Source organism: Ovis canadensis, chromosome 3, assembly GCF_042477335.2.
Source record: "Ovis canadensis isolate MfBH-ARS-UI-01 breed Bighorn chromosome 3, ARS-UI_OviCan_v2, whole genome shotgun sequence".
Taxonomy (NCBI): domain Eukaryota; kingdom Metazoa; phylum Chordata; class Mammalia; order Artiodactyla; family Bovidae; genus Ovis; species Ovis canadensis.
This window is the reverse complement of record NC_091247.1, coordinates 15,440,510-15,462,936: the sequence shown is the minus strand read 5'-3', so window position 1 is coordinate 15,462,936 and position 22,427 is coordinate 15,440,510. Positions and strand designations below refer to the sequence as shown.

Genomic DNA, 22,427 nt, shown 5'->3' with positions numbered 1-22,427 from the left:
ACAACAAAATACCCAGGGTTGGGAAGACTGCCTTTCATTAAAGCCTTCAGTGTGGGATCCTGGGTATGGAGAAAAGGGTAGTTTCCCCAGAAGGAGCTAAGCTGTGGTCCAAGACCCCCCAGAGGAGAAGTGGTGTTAGCCAGCAATTCTGGTGTTAGCCATAGTGAAGAGAGGTCCCGGGAACACACATCTCTGCTTTGGGTCTTCATCTGAGGATGAAATGGGCAGGTAACAGAGCAGGTAACAGGGTGGGTGGAGAGAATGGGGCAGGAGAACCCCAGGCCTTGCTGAGAGGTTTTTGCTTTTAAAGCGTTTGGGGTAAAGACGGGGTACAACCGTGATGGAAGGTTCACGCCCTCCTCTAAGTGAAGAATCAACTCTCCATCTGAGTGAACAACCGAGGATGTGAGTTTAACATATCAAAGGGGTAGAAATTGGAACTTGTTTTTATTTGGACTGGCCTCACTTGGGGGTTGGCCTGGGAATAACGTCTGCAGGCATCTAGGGACGTGTCCACACACACAGGCCCCTCTGACTTTGCTGATGGATTCGCTGGCCAGGGAATGGAACAGATACAGGAAAGAAAGCTGCATCAAAGGACCAGGTGAGGAATTCTGGGTTCACACTCTGTTTTCGAGGACAAATTGCCAGCACTCACAGGGCCTCAGATTGCACATACATAAAAAAGGGAACCATCTGAGATGACCTTAGATTTGAGAATTAATTACATCAGTCCAAAAGTACACACATCTGTTTCATCAAAGACTTATTCAAAATTTGATAAAATACATTATGAATGGAAATGAATTTACTTGTGTTTTGATTTAACTATTGTTGATTCAATTTTTTTCGGTGCTGTCAATTTTTTTTTTTAATCCAGATTTTTTTTTTAAAGAACAGTTTCAGATTCATAATAAAATGGAGCAGAAGGCACAGAAGTTTCCCTACACCTCCTTCCCCACCTGCCACACTGCTTCCCCCTTTACCATTGTCCCCACCAGAGGATACATTTGTATGATTGATGAACCACATTGACACACAATCATTGCCTAACGTTTATCATTTGCATCAGGGTCCCTCTTAGTTTCACAGATTCTATGGGTCTAGACAAATGTATAATGTCACATACTTACTGTCGTAATATCATACAGAGTAGTCTTGCTTCCCCAAAGCTCCTCTGAGTCCTACTTATTCATTCAATCTTTAGCAAACATTGTTTTGAGGATGTACTCTTACTCTTGGCCAGTCAGTGTGATAGGCATGGGCTTCAAGGACAATTTAGCTCTTTAAAGGGCACAGTGAAGGGTCAGGAGAGGTGAGAGTTTTATGTTTTCTTCCCTTATGGTAAGCTCCCTAAACTTTATAAAAAATGTCTAGCCAGGGAAGGTAGAGGCTTCAAGTGAGAGCCAGAGATTGATTAATGATTAAAGCAAAGTAACAAGCCTAGCTAGGAAATATTTTAGTTAAATATAAGCAGCAAGATTTTTCCCCCCTTTCAAATTTCTGATAAACTTTCATCTTCCTGACTCTCTATGTGCAAGTTAAAATACCTCTACTAGCATCTTCCCCAATGCCAGGCATTTTTCTGACTTTTCTCTTTGGGGACAAACCATAGTTAAAAGCTGTTTGAATATGTGAACATCCATAAATCCAGCTTTCTGTATATGTTTAAGATCCAACCAAAGCAGGATTTTTTTTTAAGCGTGCCATGTTTATAGTTTTAATTTAACATTAGTGGGACATCTGCCAAGCTAATATAGACCCTCCTCTATCACTGGAAAACCCAATTAGGACTTGTTCTGAGTTTGATTATCAGTCAGAAACATGCATTCGGAAACATTCATTAGAGAGCTGCTGAGAGTTGTGATAAAGCAGCAGACGGCTGAATTATGGAGCCGTTGTCCCTCTTCCCCGCAGTGTTACATCTGCCTGCTAAAAGGCGAGGGACCCTGCACCCTCAGGGTGCCATGGTGCCCACAGGAGCCTATTGCATGCTGAGGGGCGCCCTTCTGACTCTTCCGATGGTACCCAGCCTTTCAAGACATGCTACAGACAACGGTGGATGGCAGCCTGACCACAGTGCATGACAGCTGCTCTCGGGTGGGCACGCTCCAAGCTTCAGTGTTGGACTTGGAGACTGTGTATGCGGTACCTGGAGGGTCCACATATACAGGGGAGGGTCCCAGCATACCGAGAGGGTGGGGGAATCTGAAAGGTGGCATCTTCCTGCCCTTCTGTCATAGAGCTGCAATTCTTACCATGAATTCCCAGATTAATCTGGTACTAGTTGCTAACTCTGGACTGGACTTGTTGAGGTGGCCCTAATCATTCCAAGAGGACTTTGAGAAACTCAGGAACAGGCCCAGGACTGCTCAATAAGGAGAAGAGGAAGGAGGCCTGGGGACTCTCTTTTCTCAGGACCATTTCTTTGATCTGGGTTTTGAGGTTAGAATCTTTTGTTTAATGCTTTACTTAAAAATTCTTGTTTTATATTGGACTATATAGTTAATTAACAATGTTATGTTAGTTTCAAATGTATAGAAAAATGATTCAGTTATACATACATATATCTATTCTTTTCCAATTTAGTTTATTACAGAGCATAGAGTTCCCTGTGCTATACAGCGGGTCCTTGTTGGTTACCTATTTTAAATACAGCAGAGCATACATATCAACCCCAAACTCCCTACTATCCCTCCTGCTGGTAACTATAAGCTCATTTAGAGTGCTCTTCTAAAACACTATTTTTTAAATAAAATAGTTTGGCGAAAATGAATAGAATCTGGCTAACTCAGCAAACTCGAGGACAGCACTCAACTAAAACAATAAAAGGACGACTTTTCCCCTCTCGTTGGGTGTTGGGATTATGATATAGCTGAGTGCTCCTTTCAGGGCCTCCAGTGGTCTTCTGCTCCCAGAGTGGCTCCAGGCCTCAGGGCATGGGACATGTCAGCAGACCGCCCCCCACTCCCTCTTAAGAGGCCCATGCTGGGGCTCCCATTCTGCTGTCAGCTAACAGGATCAAAGACTTCTGAGCAGCTTATTTGAAAAATATTTGAGTAATTTAGCTCTTAATGGCTTCAGTGTGTTTGCTATTTCAGACGTTAAATCGATCATTTTTAAAGTTTAAAAAAGGGAAAAATTTGTTTTCAGATTGGCTGTTTCATCCATTGAACAATATTCATTCCCTGCATAAACTAAGACACCAAATTAATTAACACAGCCTCCAATGCAGTACAAGAGCATGTATGAAAATGGTTAACCTTGCCTGGAAAAAAAAAATTTAACTTTGTATTTTCTAAAGAAAGTAAGTTGGTGTCTTTCTATCAGTATAACATTCCTCATAGAGTGTCTGAAATAATGGAGGACTTTACAGTCAGCTGGATTTCCCTGGTGGCTCAGATGGTAAAGAATCTGCCTCCAGCGCAAGACACCTAGGTTCGATCCCTGGGTCGCGAAGATCCCCTGGAGAAGGGAATGGCAACCCACTCCAGGATTCTTGCCTGGAGAATCCCATGGACAGAGAAACCTAGTGGGCTACAGTCTATGGGGTTGCAAAGAGTCGGACACAGCTGAGTGACTAAACAATAACCCACTCCAGTGTTCTTGCTTAGAGAATTCCATGGACAGAGGAGCCTGGTGGCCTGCAGTCCATGGGGAATCACAAACAGATAAACATGACTGAGTGACTTTCACACACACATTACAATCTGATGCTTCAAGATGTCGGTTTCAGGATGGGGCCATGTCCATGAAATTTAAGTACCTTCATAGGATTGATCACACGATGATGTGATCACTCATCTAGAGCCAGACATCCTGGAATGTGAAGTCAAGCAGGCCTTAGAAGGCATCACTATGAACAAAGCTAGTGGAGGTGATGGAATTCCAGGTGAGCTGTTTCAAATCCTGAAAGATGATGCTCTGAAAGTGCTGCACTCAATATGCCAGCAAATTTGGAGAACTCAGCAGTGGCCACAGGACTGGAAAAGGTCAGTTTTCATTCCAATCCCAAAGAAAGGCAATGCCAAAGAATGCTCAAACTACCATGCAATTTCACTCATCTCACATGCTAGTAAACTAATGCTCAAAATTCTCCAAGCCAGGCTTCAGCAATACATGAAGCGTGAACTTCCTGATGTTGGCGATTTAATCTCTGGTTCCTCTGCCTTTTCTAAAACCAGCTTGAATATCTGGAAGTTTATGGTTGGGATTGGCATGAAAACTGACCTTTTCCAGTCCTGTGGCCATGTACCATTTTTTGCCAGTATGCAGACAGGGTCTGCAGACAGACAGTCTTTCTCTTCTGCCGTGTCACATCTAGGGGTGCACTTCTTGAAAATATTAAGGGCTTTGTCCCATAATGTCCACAAGTATTTGTCCCACTGATGTCACAGAGAAAAAGGAAAGTGAAGGGGAATTTTTGTGAATAAGGTAGACTTTCCTGGCATTGATTGTTGACAATCAAGAAAATTCTTTACCACAAATGATCATTTGAAATTGACTATCAGTGGGCTAAGAGATACTGTCTCATGCGGGTCCTTGATCCAGTATTTGGGGAGTGTTGATAGTTTTGAGGATGTTTGTATGTAGTGAGGATAAATGGCCTCTATTTCAAAATTAGGCTGTGGGTCATGGAAGTCTCTTTCCTTGAATTTGAAAGGAGATTCAAGATGGAGATGAATAAAAACATATGCATTTTAAAGTGCATTCATTCAATTTCATGGTGCTCTTTTTGACTCTTAACATTGTTTTCTTCAAATATTCAGTAAAATCTCAGTATTCCAATCCACTGTGTGTGTGTCTGTGTGTGTGTCTCTGTGTGTGTGTCTCTGTGTGTGTGTGAATCATTCAATCAAGTACAACTCTTTGTCACCCCATGGACTGTAGTCCTCCAGGGTCCTCTGCCATGGGATTCTCCAGGCAAGAATACTAGAGTGGGTTGCCATTTCCATTTCCAGGGGATCTTCCTGACCCAGAGATTGAATCCAGCCCTCCCGCATTGCAGGCAGATTCTTTACTGTCTGAGCCACAAGGTACCAAATGCGAATTAAGGAAAAAGATATGAGCTTCCGTTTGTCTAGAGCACTGGTTTTCACCTGGAAGGAGGAGACACTGTTGACATCTGAAGACATGATTTTCTTGTCACACTTGGAAAAGGGGTTCCTGGCATCTCAGGGGTACAGGAAGGGCTGCTGCTAAGCATCTTAATGCAAGAGACAGCCTCACTGCAAAGAACTGCTCAGCCCCACTTGTCAACAGCATCTGGATGGACAAGTCATGGTCTAGAGTGTTAAGCAGAGGCCAAGGGGCTTCCCTGGTAGCTCAGAGGATAAAGCGTCTGCCTGCAATGCAGGAGACCGGGGGTTCGATCCCTGGGTTGGGAAGATCCCCTGGAGAAGGAAATGACAATCCACTCCAGTATTCTTGCCTGGAGGGACTGAGGAGCCTGGCGGGCTACAGTCCACAGGGTCGCAAAGAGTCGGACATGACTGAGCTACTTCACTCACTCAATGTTTGCTGAAGTTAGTTTGATTCTGGTGTTAACAGCAGTTATAAGTAATTAGATATTAACAACTAGTTATTAGCAAATTATTAGTAAAAAAACTCCGGGAGATATTGAAGGACAGGGAAGGCTAGCATGCTGCAGTCCATGGGGTCACAAAGAGTCAGATACAACATAGCGACTGGACACAGTAAATAATTGCCAAATTCAAGAGTTAAGATGAATACAAACCTTTCTTGTGTCAATATTTTCCCCAAAGGGTTTTGCTGTAAAACTGGAGTATTCACGGTGTTTTGCTTGTTTATTTTCATTGCTGTTGGTTTTAGCAAGGTCATAAATGCCCTCAAAAACAGGCTGGACATACAGGCTTCTCACCACTGGTTATTAACAGGGATCGTACCAGGTTTCTGCCTGTTCTGTGTTGTTGAACTGGCAGAAATTAAATTTATAAAGTTCTTTTGGTTGACATTCAAGGATAATATGTGTAATATAGCTCTGTGTCAGCTTCTGCACTAAGGATGCTCTATGTCTAATCTCATGCAAACCTGCTGGCAAGCCACAAAATAAGTAATTATTTTCTCTTTATTAAGAGGAGGAAGCAAAAATTTGATTTCAGTGATTTTCCCAGGATCTTAAAATTGGTTAGTGTAGACTTGTGACATTTCTTTCTCCCACTCCTCACTTTTTATCATGCTCCACTGTCATTTTTCATCATCACTTGCTGCTGTGACCTAGAAGCCACATGGAATGCCTACATCCCTTCCGACTTGTGCATTTTAAGGCAGCTGTGAGGTCAGCCTTGAGGCTGAACACTCCCAGTCTCCCTGCTCATTCTGATGCCAAGGTAGCCAGTCCTATCCTAGCCTGATCGCCCTCTTCTTGAGCTTCTTTCTGACTTGACCTCCTGCAATGGGAAACCATAGAGGCATCAAGTCCCCCTGAGGTGAGGGTGTGGGCATGATGTCCAGCCAGAGCATCACATCCTTTGAGAGCAAACACTGCATCTCTCTTATTTACCCAAGACAGATTCCAGAAGCCTAGCCCTTAGTGGGGCCCCTCGTCTTTAATCATCGCAATACAGTTAAAGTGCTACAAAATCAGGTTGTCATACAAACACACACACAAACAACACAAAAACTAAAATCTTTATACATTGATCAATGCATAAATATGTTGAAATATGTTTTATCTCTAAAATAGCTCATTTTAAACAGATTTAGAAATAGACATATACAGGAATCTTGGTTTGTTCTTTAGGTGGAAGGAACAGCCTGAAGAGAAGGATGGAACCTCTGTGGGGAATTCTGATCCTTAAATATTTGGAGTGGAGTTGCTGAGGTTTAGGCTATATGAATCTCCAATGGCAGTCTATTTGTTTGATATCATTTATTATTTTTAAACTTTATTTGGATTTAGTCTGTGGTCCTTATTCAAACCCCTTGAATTGCAGTCTTAGCTCATCAATTTTCAGCCCTTCTTCTCTAATGAAAATGTTTATAATTATAAATTTCCTACTATAAACCTCTTCGGTCACATCATACAGGTTTGGCATTGCAGTACTATCACTATCATTTTTATCACTACTATTTGAAACATTTATTATTTTTACTTTGATCCATGACATTTTTAGAAATACATTTTTAATACTTGCAACTGTATGTTTTTTGGACTTGACTCTATATTATTGATTTTTAATTTAATTACCTTTTTTAAGAGAATGTATTCAGTATGGTATTGATTTTCTTGTCTAAAATGTTATCCTTGTTCAGGATTTTAATTCCATTGTGTTTTCTTAGCCACAGAATTTTGTTGTTATTTGAATGTAGTAAAGTCAATATTTATTTATATTTACTCACATTTGCCAGGCTTTTTGACTCACATTTTCTTCTGGTATTACACTCTCCCTTTGGGGATCAATTTTATTTTTCCTGATGTATATTCTTTAAGTGTTGCTCTAATGAAAGTTTGTGGTAAATATTTTTAGAGTTTTAAACTTTGTCAGAAAATGTGATTATTTTGGTATTATGGGTGGCATGCATTCTTTTCCAGTGAAGCAAATATTCTTTATCATAGTAAATATTTTTTATCCAGGAAACTTACACATGTATTTGGGCTTCCCAGGTGGTGTTAGTGGTAAAGAACTCGCCTGACAAAGCAGGAGACACAAGAGACTTGGGTTCAACCCCTGGGTCGGGAAAATCCCCTGGAGGAGGGCGTGGCCACCCACTCCAGTGTTCCTGCATGGGAAATCCCCTGAACAGAGGAACCTGGTGGACTGCAGTCCATGGGTCTCAAAGAACTGGACACTACTGAAGCAACTTAGCATTCATGCGCACACATATATGAATGTATGTAAGTGTAAAGATGTACTATATATATATATATATAGAATGATGAAATATATCCCCCTCTAAAAATGCTTTATCAGTATAGGCTTTTTGGAGTGAAACAAATACTAACTTGTTCAGCATATATCTAGTGAGCTCATATTATGGACCGCCTAGGCTCTGGTCTGAAGATTCAGAGATAAAATGCAGTCCTGACGCTCAGGTATTGTACAGAGCCATGTAGAAAATTTCATGAGGGGGATATTCACTTTGGACTCCAAGAGCCACATGAAAGTTTTCTGAGTCAGAAGAGAAGAGACCAAGTAGAAAAGCTTTTTAGAAGATTAACACCAGAACTGAGTCATTAGGAATGAATATGACTTTAATCAGATCTGGTGGAAGTTGCCTGGTATGAAGGACTGAGCTGCTCTGGGACCAGAGGAGCTGCTGGGGAGCCTCCTGCAGAGATGTGGAGACTCTCAGCTGCTACCCCTGCAGCTGCGGATGGTTCTACATGCCAGGAACTCACTATCCTGTTCCATCAGGGCTCCTAATCTGAGACACATCTATGAGATAGGAAAGGAGACATTTTTACTCCCCACAACTGTCGCAGGAATGAATTCAATGCAACTTGTCACGTGGTCAGTGTTTCCTCAACAAGCCTTGGATCCTCATCAACACCTCCACCCCCCTCCATCCTTTGAGAAAACACACAGCTCTGCCATCCCTTCTCTCTAATGTTTTTGGCAGTGGTTCTCAAAACCACCAGGGAATTTTGATGCTCATTTCAGAGATTCTGATTTTATTGGTTTGCTGTATGACCGAGACATCTGCATTAAAGAAAAAAAAAAATTTCCAGGTGACTCTAGTGTGCATCAGCAAAAATAACCACTGGCTTATACTCTCTGTTTGACCGATCGGTTAGCTTTCCTCAACTAGCTGTGCTTAGTCACTCAGTCGTGTTCAACTCTGCGACCCCATGGCCTGTAGCCCACCAGGCTCTTCTGTCCATGGGGATTCTACAGGCAAGACTACTGGAATGGGTTGCCATGCCTTCCTCCAGGGATCTTCCCAACCCAGGGATCAAACCCAGGGATCATCCCCCTTGCAAGAGGATTCTTTACCATCTGAGCCACCAAGGAGGCCCAACAACACTGGAGTGGGTAGCCTATCCCTTCTCCAGGGGAACTTCCTGACCCAGGATTTGAACTGGGATCTCCTGCATTGCAGGAGGATTCTTTAGCAGCTGAGCTACCTAGAAAGCCCCTTCTTCAACTACGGTTATCCAAAAAACAAACAAACAAAAAATTAAGCCTCATCAAAATTGATTTAAATGATTATGTTCTCAATTTTACAGTTGTGACATATAAGTAGTGATTTTTATTTCATGGGAGAGGAATCAGTTCCTTACTTACGGTGGATACTTCACAGCATTAGACTGAATTTTCTTGTGGAGAGAGGTGATGTTTATAATTGTTGAAAGATATGTCAACAACCAGTGGTAAGTTAGTAAATCAGCTCTCTATGGTAGGGGGAAGAAGCCTTGGGATGGTTGCACCTGCTGCTTTCCATGGTGCAAATACTCCACCATGACTGATGTTAATCCACCAAATACTTAAGAAAAAGTTTACAACATTCCTGAATAGTTAAAAACTAGCTTCCACAACCAGGTGTCACAAATTGTCAGGGCCAGCCTCCAGCATACCGGACATTTCTTGAGAAATTAGTCTACTTAGTATATAGACTAGACCCCGTGGACTGTAACCCACCAGACTCCTCTGTCCATGGAATTCTCCAGGCAAGAATATTGGAGTGGGTAGCCATTCCCTTCTCCAAGGGGTCTTCCTGACCCAGGGATTGAACCCAGGTCTCCAGCATTACAGGAAGATCCTTTACCATCTGAGCCACCAGGGAAGGCCCTGTAACACCACAGTCATCAGCTATAAGAGAGTGGGATATGGGTGCAAGAGGAGAAGAAACTATAAGATTACGCAAAGGATTCTTTGAAGGAATTTGCATATCACATGGTGAGGAAAACCAAATCTCAGAATCAGAAATCATAATACTACTTTTGTTCTTTAAATCTTGGTTCAAAGCAAGGATGAGCATCCAGAGTAGAAACAGTTGGCTCTTCCTCTCTTTTATTGAATAAAAACATTCACATTCAAAAGCCCCATCGTATATTTCTGGACTCAGAACACATGGAAAACTTGTGATTCACCATCACACAACCATAGATATTCTAATAAGGTGGCAACCTGAAAAAATATCACATGATATTGAAAATAGGAGGGTGGTGCGGGGAGGGGAAGAAACCAGACTCCATGCCTCAGAAATACTAGCATGCCATAAAAGTATTTTAGAAATTTAAGAATATTTACTTGAAAGAAAAGAAGACCCGGGACTTTGCTGACAGTCCAGTGTTTAGGACTCCTCATTACCACTATAAGGGGCATAGGTTCCATCCCTGATTGGGGAACTAAGATTTCACAAGCCGGGTGGCACAGCCAAAACAAAAAAAGAAAAGAAGACCCAAGAATTCATGATTGTTATTTCCAAATAATTGTCTAAGTAGGGGTTCAAATGACATGACATGGTTATGAACACTGGGAAACGTGTTCACGTCTAAACATAAGGATGGACTTTATAAAACAGCTTTGAAAGTGGCAAACATTTTGCCAGAGGCTGGGCGATATCTAGTGATGTTATTGGAAGAAACCACGTATTGAATGAGGAAAAGCCACACTGAATTATCTTTCAGAATCTGACCAATCCTGTTTCCCCAAGATTATATTAACCACGCAACTAAGAAGTGGATGTGCTGGATAAAGGCATCGTCCCCATCCTGGGCCAAGCAGAGCTGGGCTGCACAAGACTTCATCATGACTCAGAATGGCGCTTAGTTTAAAATCTCAATTTTTTGATGCTAGAAATTTCCATTTAGCAATTTCAGACCATGGGTAAGTGAAACTGGGGACAAGAGGAAACTATAAGTTATTCCCTCTTATTTCCTTTGGAAGAAAATGTAAGTTACATCCGACATTTAAAAACATTTACAAACAGGCAGAGTGATCTGAATTTCTTATCACTGATTTTGTCATCAAAACTTGCTTTGCCAAGAAGTTTATGTAAGTGCAGTTTAGATATATCTTCTTTCCATAGTATTCAGTCATATTCACATTGCCTGTTTTACCTTAATGTAATTAACACTATATTGATCATTTTTTATGGCATAGCATCAAACCTCAAAACCCTTTATGGTTTACTGTAAACAAATATTGATTGTCTTTCTCAAGGCTGTGGTTTGCAGGGGCTCGCCTGGTCTCGCCTAGGATGAGCTAGTCTTATTTCAGGCTATGGATTGCTTTCAGGACTGCTACACAATCCCCTATTTTCTTTGGTCTAGCAGTCACATGGGGTGTGTTCCTTTAATAGCAGAGCACAAGGGATGCTTCCATCTAAAACTCACCTGCTAAGACAGGGTAAGTCATAGCCCAGCACCAAAGATGTGGGAGCATATACACCCCAGTGTCATATCATGCAAAATCACACAGCAAAGTTAAACTGAAAAGACTAATTCAATCAAACAAAAACAGTATCTGCCCAAGATTTTGTGGATTTTTCTTTGCTGTAGCTATAAAGTCACTTCTTTTAGAAATCAATTTTTTAAGCCAGATTCAACTAAGAGAGTTAGACCATAAAGAAGCTCGAATGTCGAAGAATGGATGTTTTTGAACTGTGGTGCTGGAGAAGACTCTTAAGAGTTCCTTGGACAGCAAGGAAATCAAATGAGTCAATCTGAAAGGAAATCAGTCCTGAATATTCACTGGAAGGACTGATGCTGAAGCTGAAACTGCAGTACTTGGCCACCTCATGGGAAGAGTCAATTCATTGGAAAAGAGCCTGATGCTGGGAAAGATTGAGGGCAGGAGGAGAAAGGGGCAACGGAGGATGAGATGGTTAGCTAGCAGCATCTGACTCAATAGACATGAATATGAGCAAACTCCGAGAGACAGTGAAGGACAGAGAAGCCTGGCACACTGCAGTCCACCTGTTTGCAAAGAGTTGGACACAACTTAGCGACTGAAAAATAACAACATTCAACACAGCCTCTGAGTCTGATATATTAACAGCTATGGAACATGCTATATGCCATTGTTCATTATGCCTTTACTAAAATGTTGCCAGGATTATAAAGTTATCAAAGGTGAAAGTGAAAGTGTTAGTTGCTAAACTGTTTGACTCTACCATGGGCTGTAGTAAACCAAGCTCCTCTGTCCAGGGGATTTCCCAAGCAAGACACGGGAGTGGGTAGGGTTGTCATTTCCTTCTCCAGGGGATCTTCCCCTTTCAGTGACTGAACCCAGATGTCCTGCATTGCAGGCAGATTCTTTACTGTCTGAGCCACCAGGGACATCCTAAATTTATCAAAAGGAGATACTATTATTCACCATAGTAGTGAATAGTTTTCAAACGAGGGACTCTCAAGTCAGAGTTCTCACTCAGAGCTACATATTTGTTCATGAAGTTAAATATGAGCAGAAAACAAGTGATAGGAGAGGACCTCATGAATGGAGGTCACTGTTCCACAGGGTTTGGCATTCTGTAGGCATTCCATTGGTATTTTTAGCATATGAAAAACTAGCCCCTCGTACACCTTTTCCCCTCTGAAATCCAATAGAATCCAACACACTCCTGGCCACATAGGTGATACCTAAAGTCTGTTGATACCCCCCCGTCTTGACACCAAGTTTCTCACCAACCTTCATATTTGAATATTTTTAAAAATTATTTTTACTGGAGTATAGTTTCTGCTGTACTGCTGCTACTGCTAAGTCACTTCAGAGGTGTCCGACTCTGTGCGACCCCATAGACGGCAGCCCACCAGGCTCCCCCGTCCCTGGGATTCTCCAGGCAAGAATACTGGAGTGGGTTGCCATTTCCTTCTCTAATACATGAAAGTGAAAAGGGAAAGTGAAGTCGCTCAGTTGTGTCCCACTCTGCAACCCCATGGACTGCAGCCTACCAGGCTCCTCCATCCATGGGATTTTCCAGGTAAGAGTATTGGAGCGGGGTGCCATTGCCTTCTCAGCAAAGTGAATGTTATACATATACATATATCCACTCTTTTTGATATTCTTTTCCCATATAGATCATTACTGGGTATGAAGTAGAATTCCCTGTGCTGTACACCAGGTCTGTATTAGTTTTCTATTTTATATACAGTAGTGTCCATGTGTCAACCCCAATCTACCAAATTATCCCTCCCCTCCCTGTTCCCTCTTGGTAACCATAATTTTTTTTTTCTATTTCTGTGACTATTTCTATTTTGTAAATAGGCTCATTTGTATCAGTTTGGTTTTTTTTTTAGATTCTACATATAAGCAGTATCAAATGACATTTATCTTTGACTTACTTTACTCAATATGATAGTCTCTAGATCCATGCATGCATCCATAGATCAATCCATGAAAGGACATTATTTCATTCTTTTATACGGCTGAGTAATATTCCATTGTATACATGTACCACATCTTTATCCATTCTTCCATGGAACATTTTAAGCAAGTTCTTCTCACCTATCTGCTATTCAATTTATTATCCATCACCTCCATCCACTGAAACGTCACTTCTGCCCTTCTGTACTCATCAAGGTCACCGATGGCCTATTGTCAATTCCAATGTATGGTTCTTAGCCTTTATTTCATAGGATTTATTTGATACCATTGTCCACCTCCTTTGTGAAAGGCTCAGCATTCTGTTTCTGGAATGGCACCTTTTGCTGGTTCTTGGCATATCTCAGCAGTCATTTATTCTGCTCAGTTAGCAGCTCTTCTAGGTCCCGTCATCCTTTTAAATGCGCAGGTTGCTCAGAGTTCTCAGTCCCCTGCTCATCCATCTTATATCCTGTCCTCTGTGATAATAGCCACTGTCGTGCTTGCTTCCTTTGCTGTTTCTTCTCTAATGTGTCTCCAGGCTAGAGTTTTTCCCAGGGCTGCAGACATAGAAGAAACTCTCCTCCCAGCCTCGCCCACTGTATTTTCCTAAGCACTTCACATGTGTCCAGCCCAAATGAAATGCAGTTGTATTTCCCCATAAATGTCTTTCTTTCCTTATGTCATTATGTTAGTCTGTACAATTACCATCTCTCTAGTCTCAAAACGACGTGTTGATGGCCACAGTTGGCTCTGTCCGGTCTTGTTTTCTCCACATTCCATGAATTACAAAGTTTAAGGGCGTTGTCTCGCAAATACTTTTTTTAGATCCTTTTCTCTTTTCTATACTTAGTGCTCTACTAATAATAGCTGCAATGTATCAATTACCTAATATGAGCCAGTTCTTATGTTAGCATTTTGCTGTTTATTTTGTGCTTGTTTTCTCAGGCAAATGTTAATTTCTCTATGTTATAGATGATAAGACAATCCAGAGATTTGGAAGATGAGAAAAATTAGACTCCAAAAAATTAAGTTCCTTGCCCTGGGGCTATGATTCAAAAATTTGTCTCAGTTCAAAGTCTAAGCAGGTTCTTCTTCTTATCTCTTCTCCTCTTGTGGGCAAATAGTGTGTATTTGTTTTGAATAATCTACTATATTCCTAATTCTCTTGATTCTATAAAGTTGATAGAACTAATATTTGTTAAATGCTTCAGTATCCCAGGAGCTGGGCCAGATGCTAGAGATAGAAATGTGAATAAGACATCTTTTCTGCTCTCAGTAACCGAAACACTCACCGTTTCTGAATAATAGACATTCATCCATGTTAAGGCACTTCAGTCATGTCCAACTCTTTCTGCAACCCCATGGACTGTAGTCCACCAGGCTCCTCTGTCCATGGAATTCTCCAGGCAAGAATATTGGAGTGGGCTGCCATTTCCTTCTCCAGTTATAAATAAAAAATTCATGCAAGAGATATCAGTTTTGGGTTATTCTACAAATTTGGTGACATTGTATTTTATATTATTAAACCCTAGAATGATCATGTTTGGGGGTATTCCCATAAGTTATTCTGGTGACTCAAGCCAAGAACCACATTGATCCCAAGTAACTAGGTAATAACTAATTATTTTTATCACCGTTACCAAGATAATTCCTATGTGTTGCTTCAGGCTAGGTTAATATGTCTCATTTAGAAGAACTACACATTTTTAAAAAGATAAGTTTCCGACGTGAAGTTAGATGGTTCAGGATGAAGAGGGGAATTTCATCAGCTTGTCATCTTCCCAACAACACCCGGATCAACGCACCCCGGGGGAGTCCATGTGTTAGAGCCGTTCCTTCTCCGCTACCTTCTGAGATGGAGCTGTACCAGCTCCAGTTTTAAGTGGTAATCAGCAATAACGTATAACGTGTTCCTTAATGTCAGGATTGGTGATTTAGTGATTGATTATCTGACTGCTGTGTAGTGCTTAAAATAATCCAAATGCAGGAAGTAAATGAGTTGATGGGGAGGATATTCTGTCATGCAAATTCACACAGTCCAGACCTTCACTGTCACACTCATTGCTGGCAGCAGAAGTGGGTCACCAGAGTGGCTGGCCCCTGATAATTTATTTTCTCAGACACACCATCCATATTCATGATATCCTGCTGTTTGTCTGTCACCTCCAAGAAGCCCTCTCTAGTTTTAGAATCACAATTAACAGAAAACATGCACATTTAGCCAATGAATATAAGTAGACTAGAACAAGTGTGGATCTGATTTTTTTTCCAGGCTTTTACTCTAGATTGGAAACAGCAATTATTTGTCCATATGGTACTCTTACCATGTTAGTTCATGCACACTCAGGTACAATGTTCCTAGGAAAAAGTACTCATGAAAGGAAAATATTTATTCATTCATTTTAGAGTTCTGGGGCTTGCTAAACTGCTAACCATTCTGTTCTAGTCAATATGAACAAATGCAGATTATGCAGATAAATACATGCAGCTAAACACAGAGGCACAGCCCAGTTTATGTGTCCACATTTTATCTTTCAGGCATAATTAATGCTGATGGGATCATGACATAATTGCAACCAGCATAACAGAACTGGGGCAAAGGCCTCTGTCAAACAACATTTTGTTCACTGTTTTTTTCTCCCTGAGAGTATGATGTGATTTATTAGCAGACAGAAGACGGTATAATTGCTTTCTCCAGAGGATTGCACCTTGATCAGTTTCCCTAAGTGACTAAAGATGACTACAACAGGTAGATGCAGACATAGGAATATCGATCAACTGGTGGCAGCATTTATTATTTGCAAAGATTGCTTTCATCAGACGTGTATCTTTTTTTGCAAGAAGTCTTTGCCTTCCAATGCAGGGGGAGCAAGTTAGAACTCCGGTCCAAGAGTTAAGATCCCACGTGCCTCACATGCAAACAAAACAAAACAAAACAAAACAGAATATAAACAACAGAAGCAATATTATAACAAATTAAATAAGGACTTTAAAAATGGCCTAACAAAACCCTACATGAAATAATTAAAATGGTGAAAAATAATAGAAAGTTTGTCCGAAGCCTCTGCATATCCTTTTTGATACGTACAAAGCAAAGGATTAACTCCATCCATGATATTTGTGTCAGGGAGGCACTGATTAATTTAATATTCTGATTGGATGAGCAGCAGAGCTTTAATGGCTGTTAACTCTTTGGCAAATCGCTGTGAGAGGGTGATAATGAGGTTAACATTCCTAGGACCTGATTTGCTTTGTCACTGTATTTAATTACTACTTTGATGCCAAATAGTGCTCACTCAGAGTTCTCTAGGTGGGGCACTGTGAATCCACATCTGGGTCAGTGAGGGAGCCTGCTTTAGACAATTGTAGAAAATGGGCTGTTTATTAATTGCCCTCCACAAGGTTCCCACATTCAGGGAAAGGTGTGAGTCACTGCTTGAAATTGACCTGTTCCTCCTCCATCCAGTCTTTGGTGAGATAGAAACATAGAACCGAATCTGTATCTACCCTTCAACTATTTACAAAGCATTTTAACAGTCATCACGTCACTTGATTATTCCTTAAAACCTCATGAAATGAAGTCTCATCATCCCGATTTTATATGTGAGAGAAGTCAAACATGGCCACAGGCTGGCCTGAGTCATGTACCTTTTGTTTAGAAAGTCTGGGCTTAAACTCAGGCCTCTACATAATGTCCTGAAGTGCATTTGGCCCAGGACAGATAGAGGTCTAAAGCCAGGTATTCATTTATTATCTTCCAGCTGTCAGGATGGATAAACAGGTCAACTTTCTCAGACAAGTTAGGAAATAAAGAGAAAGAATCTTCTCTGATGTGAAAAGCTCTATGAAAACATTTTCAAAGAATTACAGGACAGGTCTAATTTAAAATACATTAAGGAAACCGAAAAGATGAATCAATGCTATGTCTGGCCGTCTTTGGAGCCAATGGCTTGGAAGGCAGAGAACACAGCACACCTTTTTTCGTCTTCTCTGTTCTCACTGATACAAAGGACTTGTTCTTTTTTTAATATATATTAAGCTTTTAATTAAAACTGAGTCTTTACCATATATTTAAAATTATATATATATATATATTTAAAAAGATATATATACACATCTCCAAATTTATATCAATGATCTGGAACACCTGAGCTTTAAGTTGTTGGTTTTCCAGATAGTGTGAAATACTTTTCATCTACTTTAGAAAAGGATCCAGCCCATTGAGAAAGAATAACTTTGGTGAACAGACATTATCTTCCAAAGATCACATAGAGGTCTTCAATGAGATTACAATGTCTCTTCAGAAACTTCTTCCAAGTGGAGATCTGTCTGTGATGTAAGGAAGGATTCCCATGTAGCAAGACACTGTTCACAACAGAGGATGTTCTCCTCAGCCATAATTGTAAATGCTGCCTTGATATCATTTTGCATGTTTTTAATTGTAAATGCTGACTTGATATCATTTTGCATGTTTTGTTTCCATCTTTCCCAATCTGCTTTCAGGGCATTATCAGCACAGTCCACTTTATCTTGCAGTTTTCCAGTCTCCTCCGTAAGCAGATCAGTATCTGCCTTTTTGGACGTCAAAGCTTCTGCCTGTATCTGGTCTCTTCTTTTCATGACAGCCATTAACATTTCACTATAAAGCACATACTCATGTACGACAGGAAGCAGGGCTTCTGAAAGTCCAGACATCCGTTTTCAGTGGCCTTACAGCATCTGTCAATGTGGTAACATTGACAAAGCTGGCAACACTTTTTAGAGTATCAGCCGGATCTTCTTCTGATGCCGACCAAAGAATATGAACTGGGTCATATTCTTTCATTTCATCGAAATATTCCCATTCTTCCTTGTAGATTCTCTGAGATATTTTATCTATCAAATTTATTTTCTGGCTAAATATTTCAATGAAGTCCTCAGGGCGAATTTTAACTCCTCTCATTGACAATGCAACCGCTTTTACTATCTGTCCCATCCTGCTGAGTAATCCAGGCCCTTGCTTCTTCTGAGAAGACAGTTCCCAAGCTTGTGCAGTAAGAAAACATTTAAAGTCTTCATTAAATGTTAGAGTTCGATGATCAGCAATTCGGTTCAAAAATTTGTGCAATGCCTTCCACGCAGTCTCAATGAAGTCATCATTAGCGCTTTCCACCATTTCTTTCATATAAACTGCTCTGGCAACCGCGGAATAATCAGAGTCGGGTGTGCTTCTTCGAGTTTTTCTTTCAACCAAAGGAAATCTTGATAACGTCTCCTAACTTCAAATTCACTGGAGTCAAATTCCCCAGGAGATGTCTTAGTAATAATCCTGTAAGTAATAAAAGTTTCCATTGTAGTAACATGGTTTTCAGGTTCATCGACTGTAATAAAAAGAGCCTTCAAATCTGGCTCATCTTCAAACTTGACTTGGTTTATCATTGATGAAGGGGATGTCGGCATCAGGCATCAGCGGGCTGAAGGAATTCGTGTCTATCAATGAGGCATCCTTACTGAACACCTCCAGGTTGTCGTCGTCCTCGTCCAGATCCAGCGCCTAGGGCTGCAGCAGGGCGGAGGAGCTGATGCTGCCTGAACAGGGCGTCATTGAACCCCGCCCCCTCGCCGCAGGCTGTCCCCGCCATCTGCACTTGCCCTCATCCGCAGAGTGCTCCCCTGAGCACCCGTAGCTGCCAGCCCCGCCTTCCCTGAGCTTGCCCATTGGCTCCCACGTGCATCCTGTGCCTCCCCAGCTGGCCCTGCTCCAGCCCCACGTCCGCTGCGCAGACGCGGAACTGCTGTAGCCCTGAAATCGAGGACTTGTTCTTTAAAGCTCTTTTTCAAAACTGATAAACTATAATGCCACATGTTTTCAGGCTTTCCTATGTTTATAAACTAATATGCAACTCGATACAAACAGGCGAGTTATAGTTCAAAGTGGACCTAGTTTTCAACCTCCAGATTCCTTCACACCCCCTTATGGTTAGGATGCCTTTCAGGAAGCAAGAGTTAGAACTGGACATGGAACAACAGGCTGGTCCAAATAGGAAAAGGAGTACGTCAAGGCTGTATACTGTCATCCTGCTTACTTAACTTATACGCAGAGTACATCATGAGAAACGCTGGGCTGGAAGAAGCACAAGCTGGAAACAAGGTTTCTGGGAGAAATATCAATAACCTCAGATATGCAGATGACACCACCCTTATGGCAGAAAGTGAAGAGGAACTAAAAAGCTTCTTGATGAAAGTGAAAGAGGAGAGTGAAAAAATTAGCTTAAATCTCAACATTCAGAAAACTGAGATCATGGCATCTGGTCCCATCACTTCATGGCAAATAGATGGGGAAACAGTGGAAACAGTGTCAGACTTTGTTTTTTGGGCCTCCAAAATCACTGCAGATGGTGACTGCAGCCATGAAATTAAAAGGCACTTACTCCTTGGAAGGAAAGTTATGACCAACCTAGATAGCATATTGAAAAGCAGAGACATTACTTTGCCGACTAAGGTCCATCTAGTCAAGCTTATGGTTTTTCCAGTGGTCCTGTATGGATGTGAGAGTTGGACTGTGAAGAAAGCTGAGTGCTGAAGAATTGATGCTTTTGAACCGTGGTGTTGGAGAAGACTCTTGAGAGTCCCTTGGACTGCAAGGAGATCCAACCAGTCCATCCTAAAGGAGATCAGTCCTGGGTGTTCCTTGGAAGGACTGATGCTGAAGGTGAAACTCCAATACTTTGGCCACCTCATGCGAAGAGTTGACTCACTGGAAAAGACTCTGATGCTGGGAGGGATTGGGTGCCGGAGTAGAAGGGGACAACAGAGGATGAGATGGCTGGATGGCATCACTGACTCAATGGACGTGAGTTTGAGTGAAGTCTGGGAATTGGTAATGGACAGGGATGCCTGGGGTGCTGCAATTCATGGGGTCGCAAAGAGTCGGACACGACTGAGCGACTGAGCTGAACTGAACTGAACTGAACTGAGTAAAGTTTTTGACTGGCAGGTGCAGTTCACTGGTAACTTGTTTTTTCATTATAGAAGTCAATGTGATCATTCAAGACTAATCACTTACAGAAATATTGGAGTATGACTTCTTCATTCAATAACTAATTTACCTGACAAAGAAAATTATTAGATACTGCATCTGATGAAATGTGGAAAATTAATTATAGAAGGAAAAGAAAAAAAATCTAAGACACCAGGCAAATAAGGCAACATTAGGTTATTTTATTGGCTGTGTTTCCTTTTCATGTGAAAAATCATTTTGCATATTGGCATTAAATGAACAGAGAGAGGAAAGGTCACTTGAAACAATTACTAACTGGTAATGATTTCAGAAGTGTGTAGCTGGTGCTTTCTTGGGCATATTGATGTTCTGTGTGTTCATAAAGCTGGTACCCATTTCACAGCTTACCACATTTAATGTTGTCTTGAAAATGAGATGTACAGTTGGGTAAGTCTGTTATTGGTCAGTCACCCTGCCAACAGCGGGACTAACAAAAGATAGCTGTGAGGTGTAGCGTGGACACTTGTCTCCCTGTGGGGTGGCCTGTTTAGAATATTCTCTAAGTGGGCTGGCAAGTTCCTAGCCATCTCCAGAGTGTCAGCTCGATTTCTGTCTCTGATGGACTCTTGCCAGGGGAATGAGATGGTCAAGAAGGCTCACTTGGGTTTGGGTACTATCCTTCCGATAATTGCTAAGCAGAGTTCTCAGCCTGGCATTTCAGAGACAAAGCAATTATCAAAGAATAATTAAATCACAGCATGAGTGAAATAAATTCACATTTCACTAAATGGTTTACCTTAGGCATTTTAACTAATTCCAGCTATCTCTGTAGACACAGGTGTCCAAATTTCACAATTACAGTTCTGCTCCTGATTTAGTGATTGGGGCTCCATTTCTTCCTTTTCAGACAGACATGCAGACAGACAGACAGACACATACACACATGCACACACACACACACACACACACACACACACACTGCTCAATCTATGTACATTATTGCCAAAGAGTTGACTAAACCTTTCACACTATTGTTATTATTGCCAGATTTGCTTTACTTATTTTTCTTCTATTGCTGCATCGCTCATGGGGCTTCTCTGGTGGTTCAGCAGTAAAGAATCCATCTGAAATGCAAGAGATGCTGGAGACACATGTACCATCCCTGCGTCAGGAAGATCCCCTGGAGGAGGAAATGGCAACCCACTCCAGTATTCTTGCCTGGAGAATCCCATAGACAGGAGCCTGGTGGGCCACAGTCCATGGAGCCACAGAAGGTTCAGACAGGACTTAGCAACTAAACAACAACATAACATATATATCATGCTATATATTCCATACGTATATTTGGTTCTAAAATACCAAATAATCTGGGCAGCTTCAAGTGTAGCACCAGCTACACTAGAAACAGGTTTCCTAACAAATTCTCTATGACTAGATACCTACTCGAGGCAGTGATTTTGTAGCAGACAGACTCTGCCTATCTCATGAACAGACAATGGATGGGACCCTCTCTCGCTTCTTCCCAATGCTTGTGTTCTCGTGGAGCTCTGTCCTCCTTCCTGGCTGCCACACGTCAGAACACAGAAAAGCTGGGTGTACCCAGAGAAGGATTAGCATGCTTTAGGAAGGTGAAAGCTTCTGAGACATTTCCCTGGAGAATAGAAGATTCAGTGCTTCAGGAGGGCTGTCCTCAAGCTTGTGAAGGCTGTCACAGGCAGAGGGTTAAAGAGTTCTCTGAAGCCCCTGAGGTTAGTGCCCAACCAGAGGGAGATGGATCGTGTTCCAGGGACATGAATTTCCTAATAGAGATTCCCAAATGGGACCAGACTGTCTCAGGAGGAATCAGGGTCCTGTCACCAACTCTCAGTGATGCTGAGAATGAACTGATTGGTGCTCAGCGTAAGTGAGTTCATGGGTGACAGGGAGGAGCAAGCAGAGTTTAACCATCATGTGTCTGAGAAAGTGTGTGCATGCCTCTGTGTGCATGTGTGTGACTGTGTATCAGTTACACAGAAAATGGGGGCTGAAATGGAGGACCTCTTGGGGTTCTTATAATCTGGGTGCTGTAATAATTTCTGTGGACAGGGCTTACTTCTCTATTTCCTATTTTTTCATTCTCTCTATTGAGTCCAGTCCAGTACATCAGTGGGTCTATTTTATTTTTTCCAACCTGTGAG

General features: G+C 41.6%; 1 pseudogene; it reads right to left on the bottom strand.

Moving 5' to 3' along the window:
• Positions 1–17,551: 17,551 nt before the first annotated feature.
• Positions 17,552–18,855, bottom strand: LOC138436237 (sorting nexin-7 pseudogene; annotated as a pseudogene).
• Between the last annotated feature and the right edge of the window lie 3,572 nt (positions 18,856–22,427).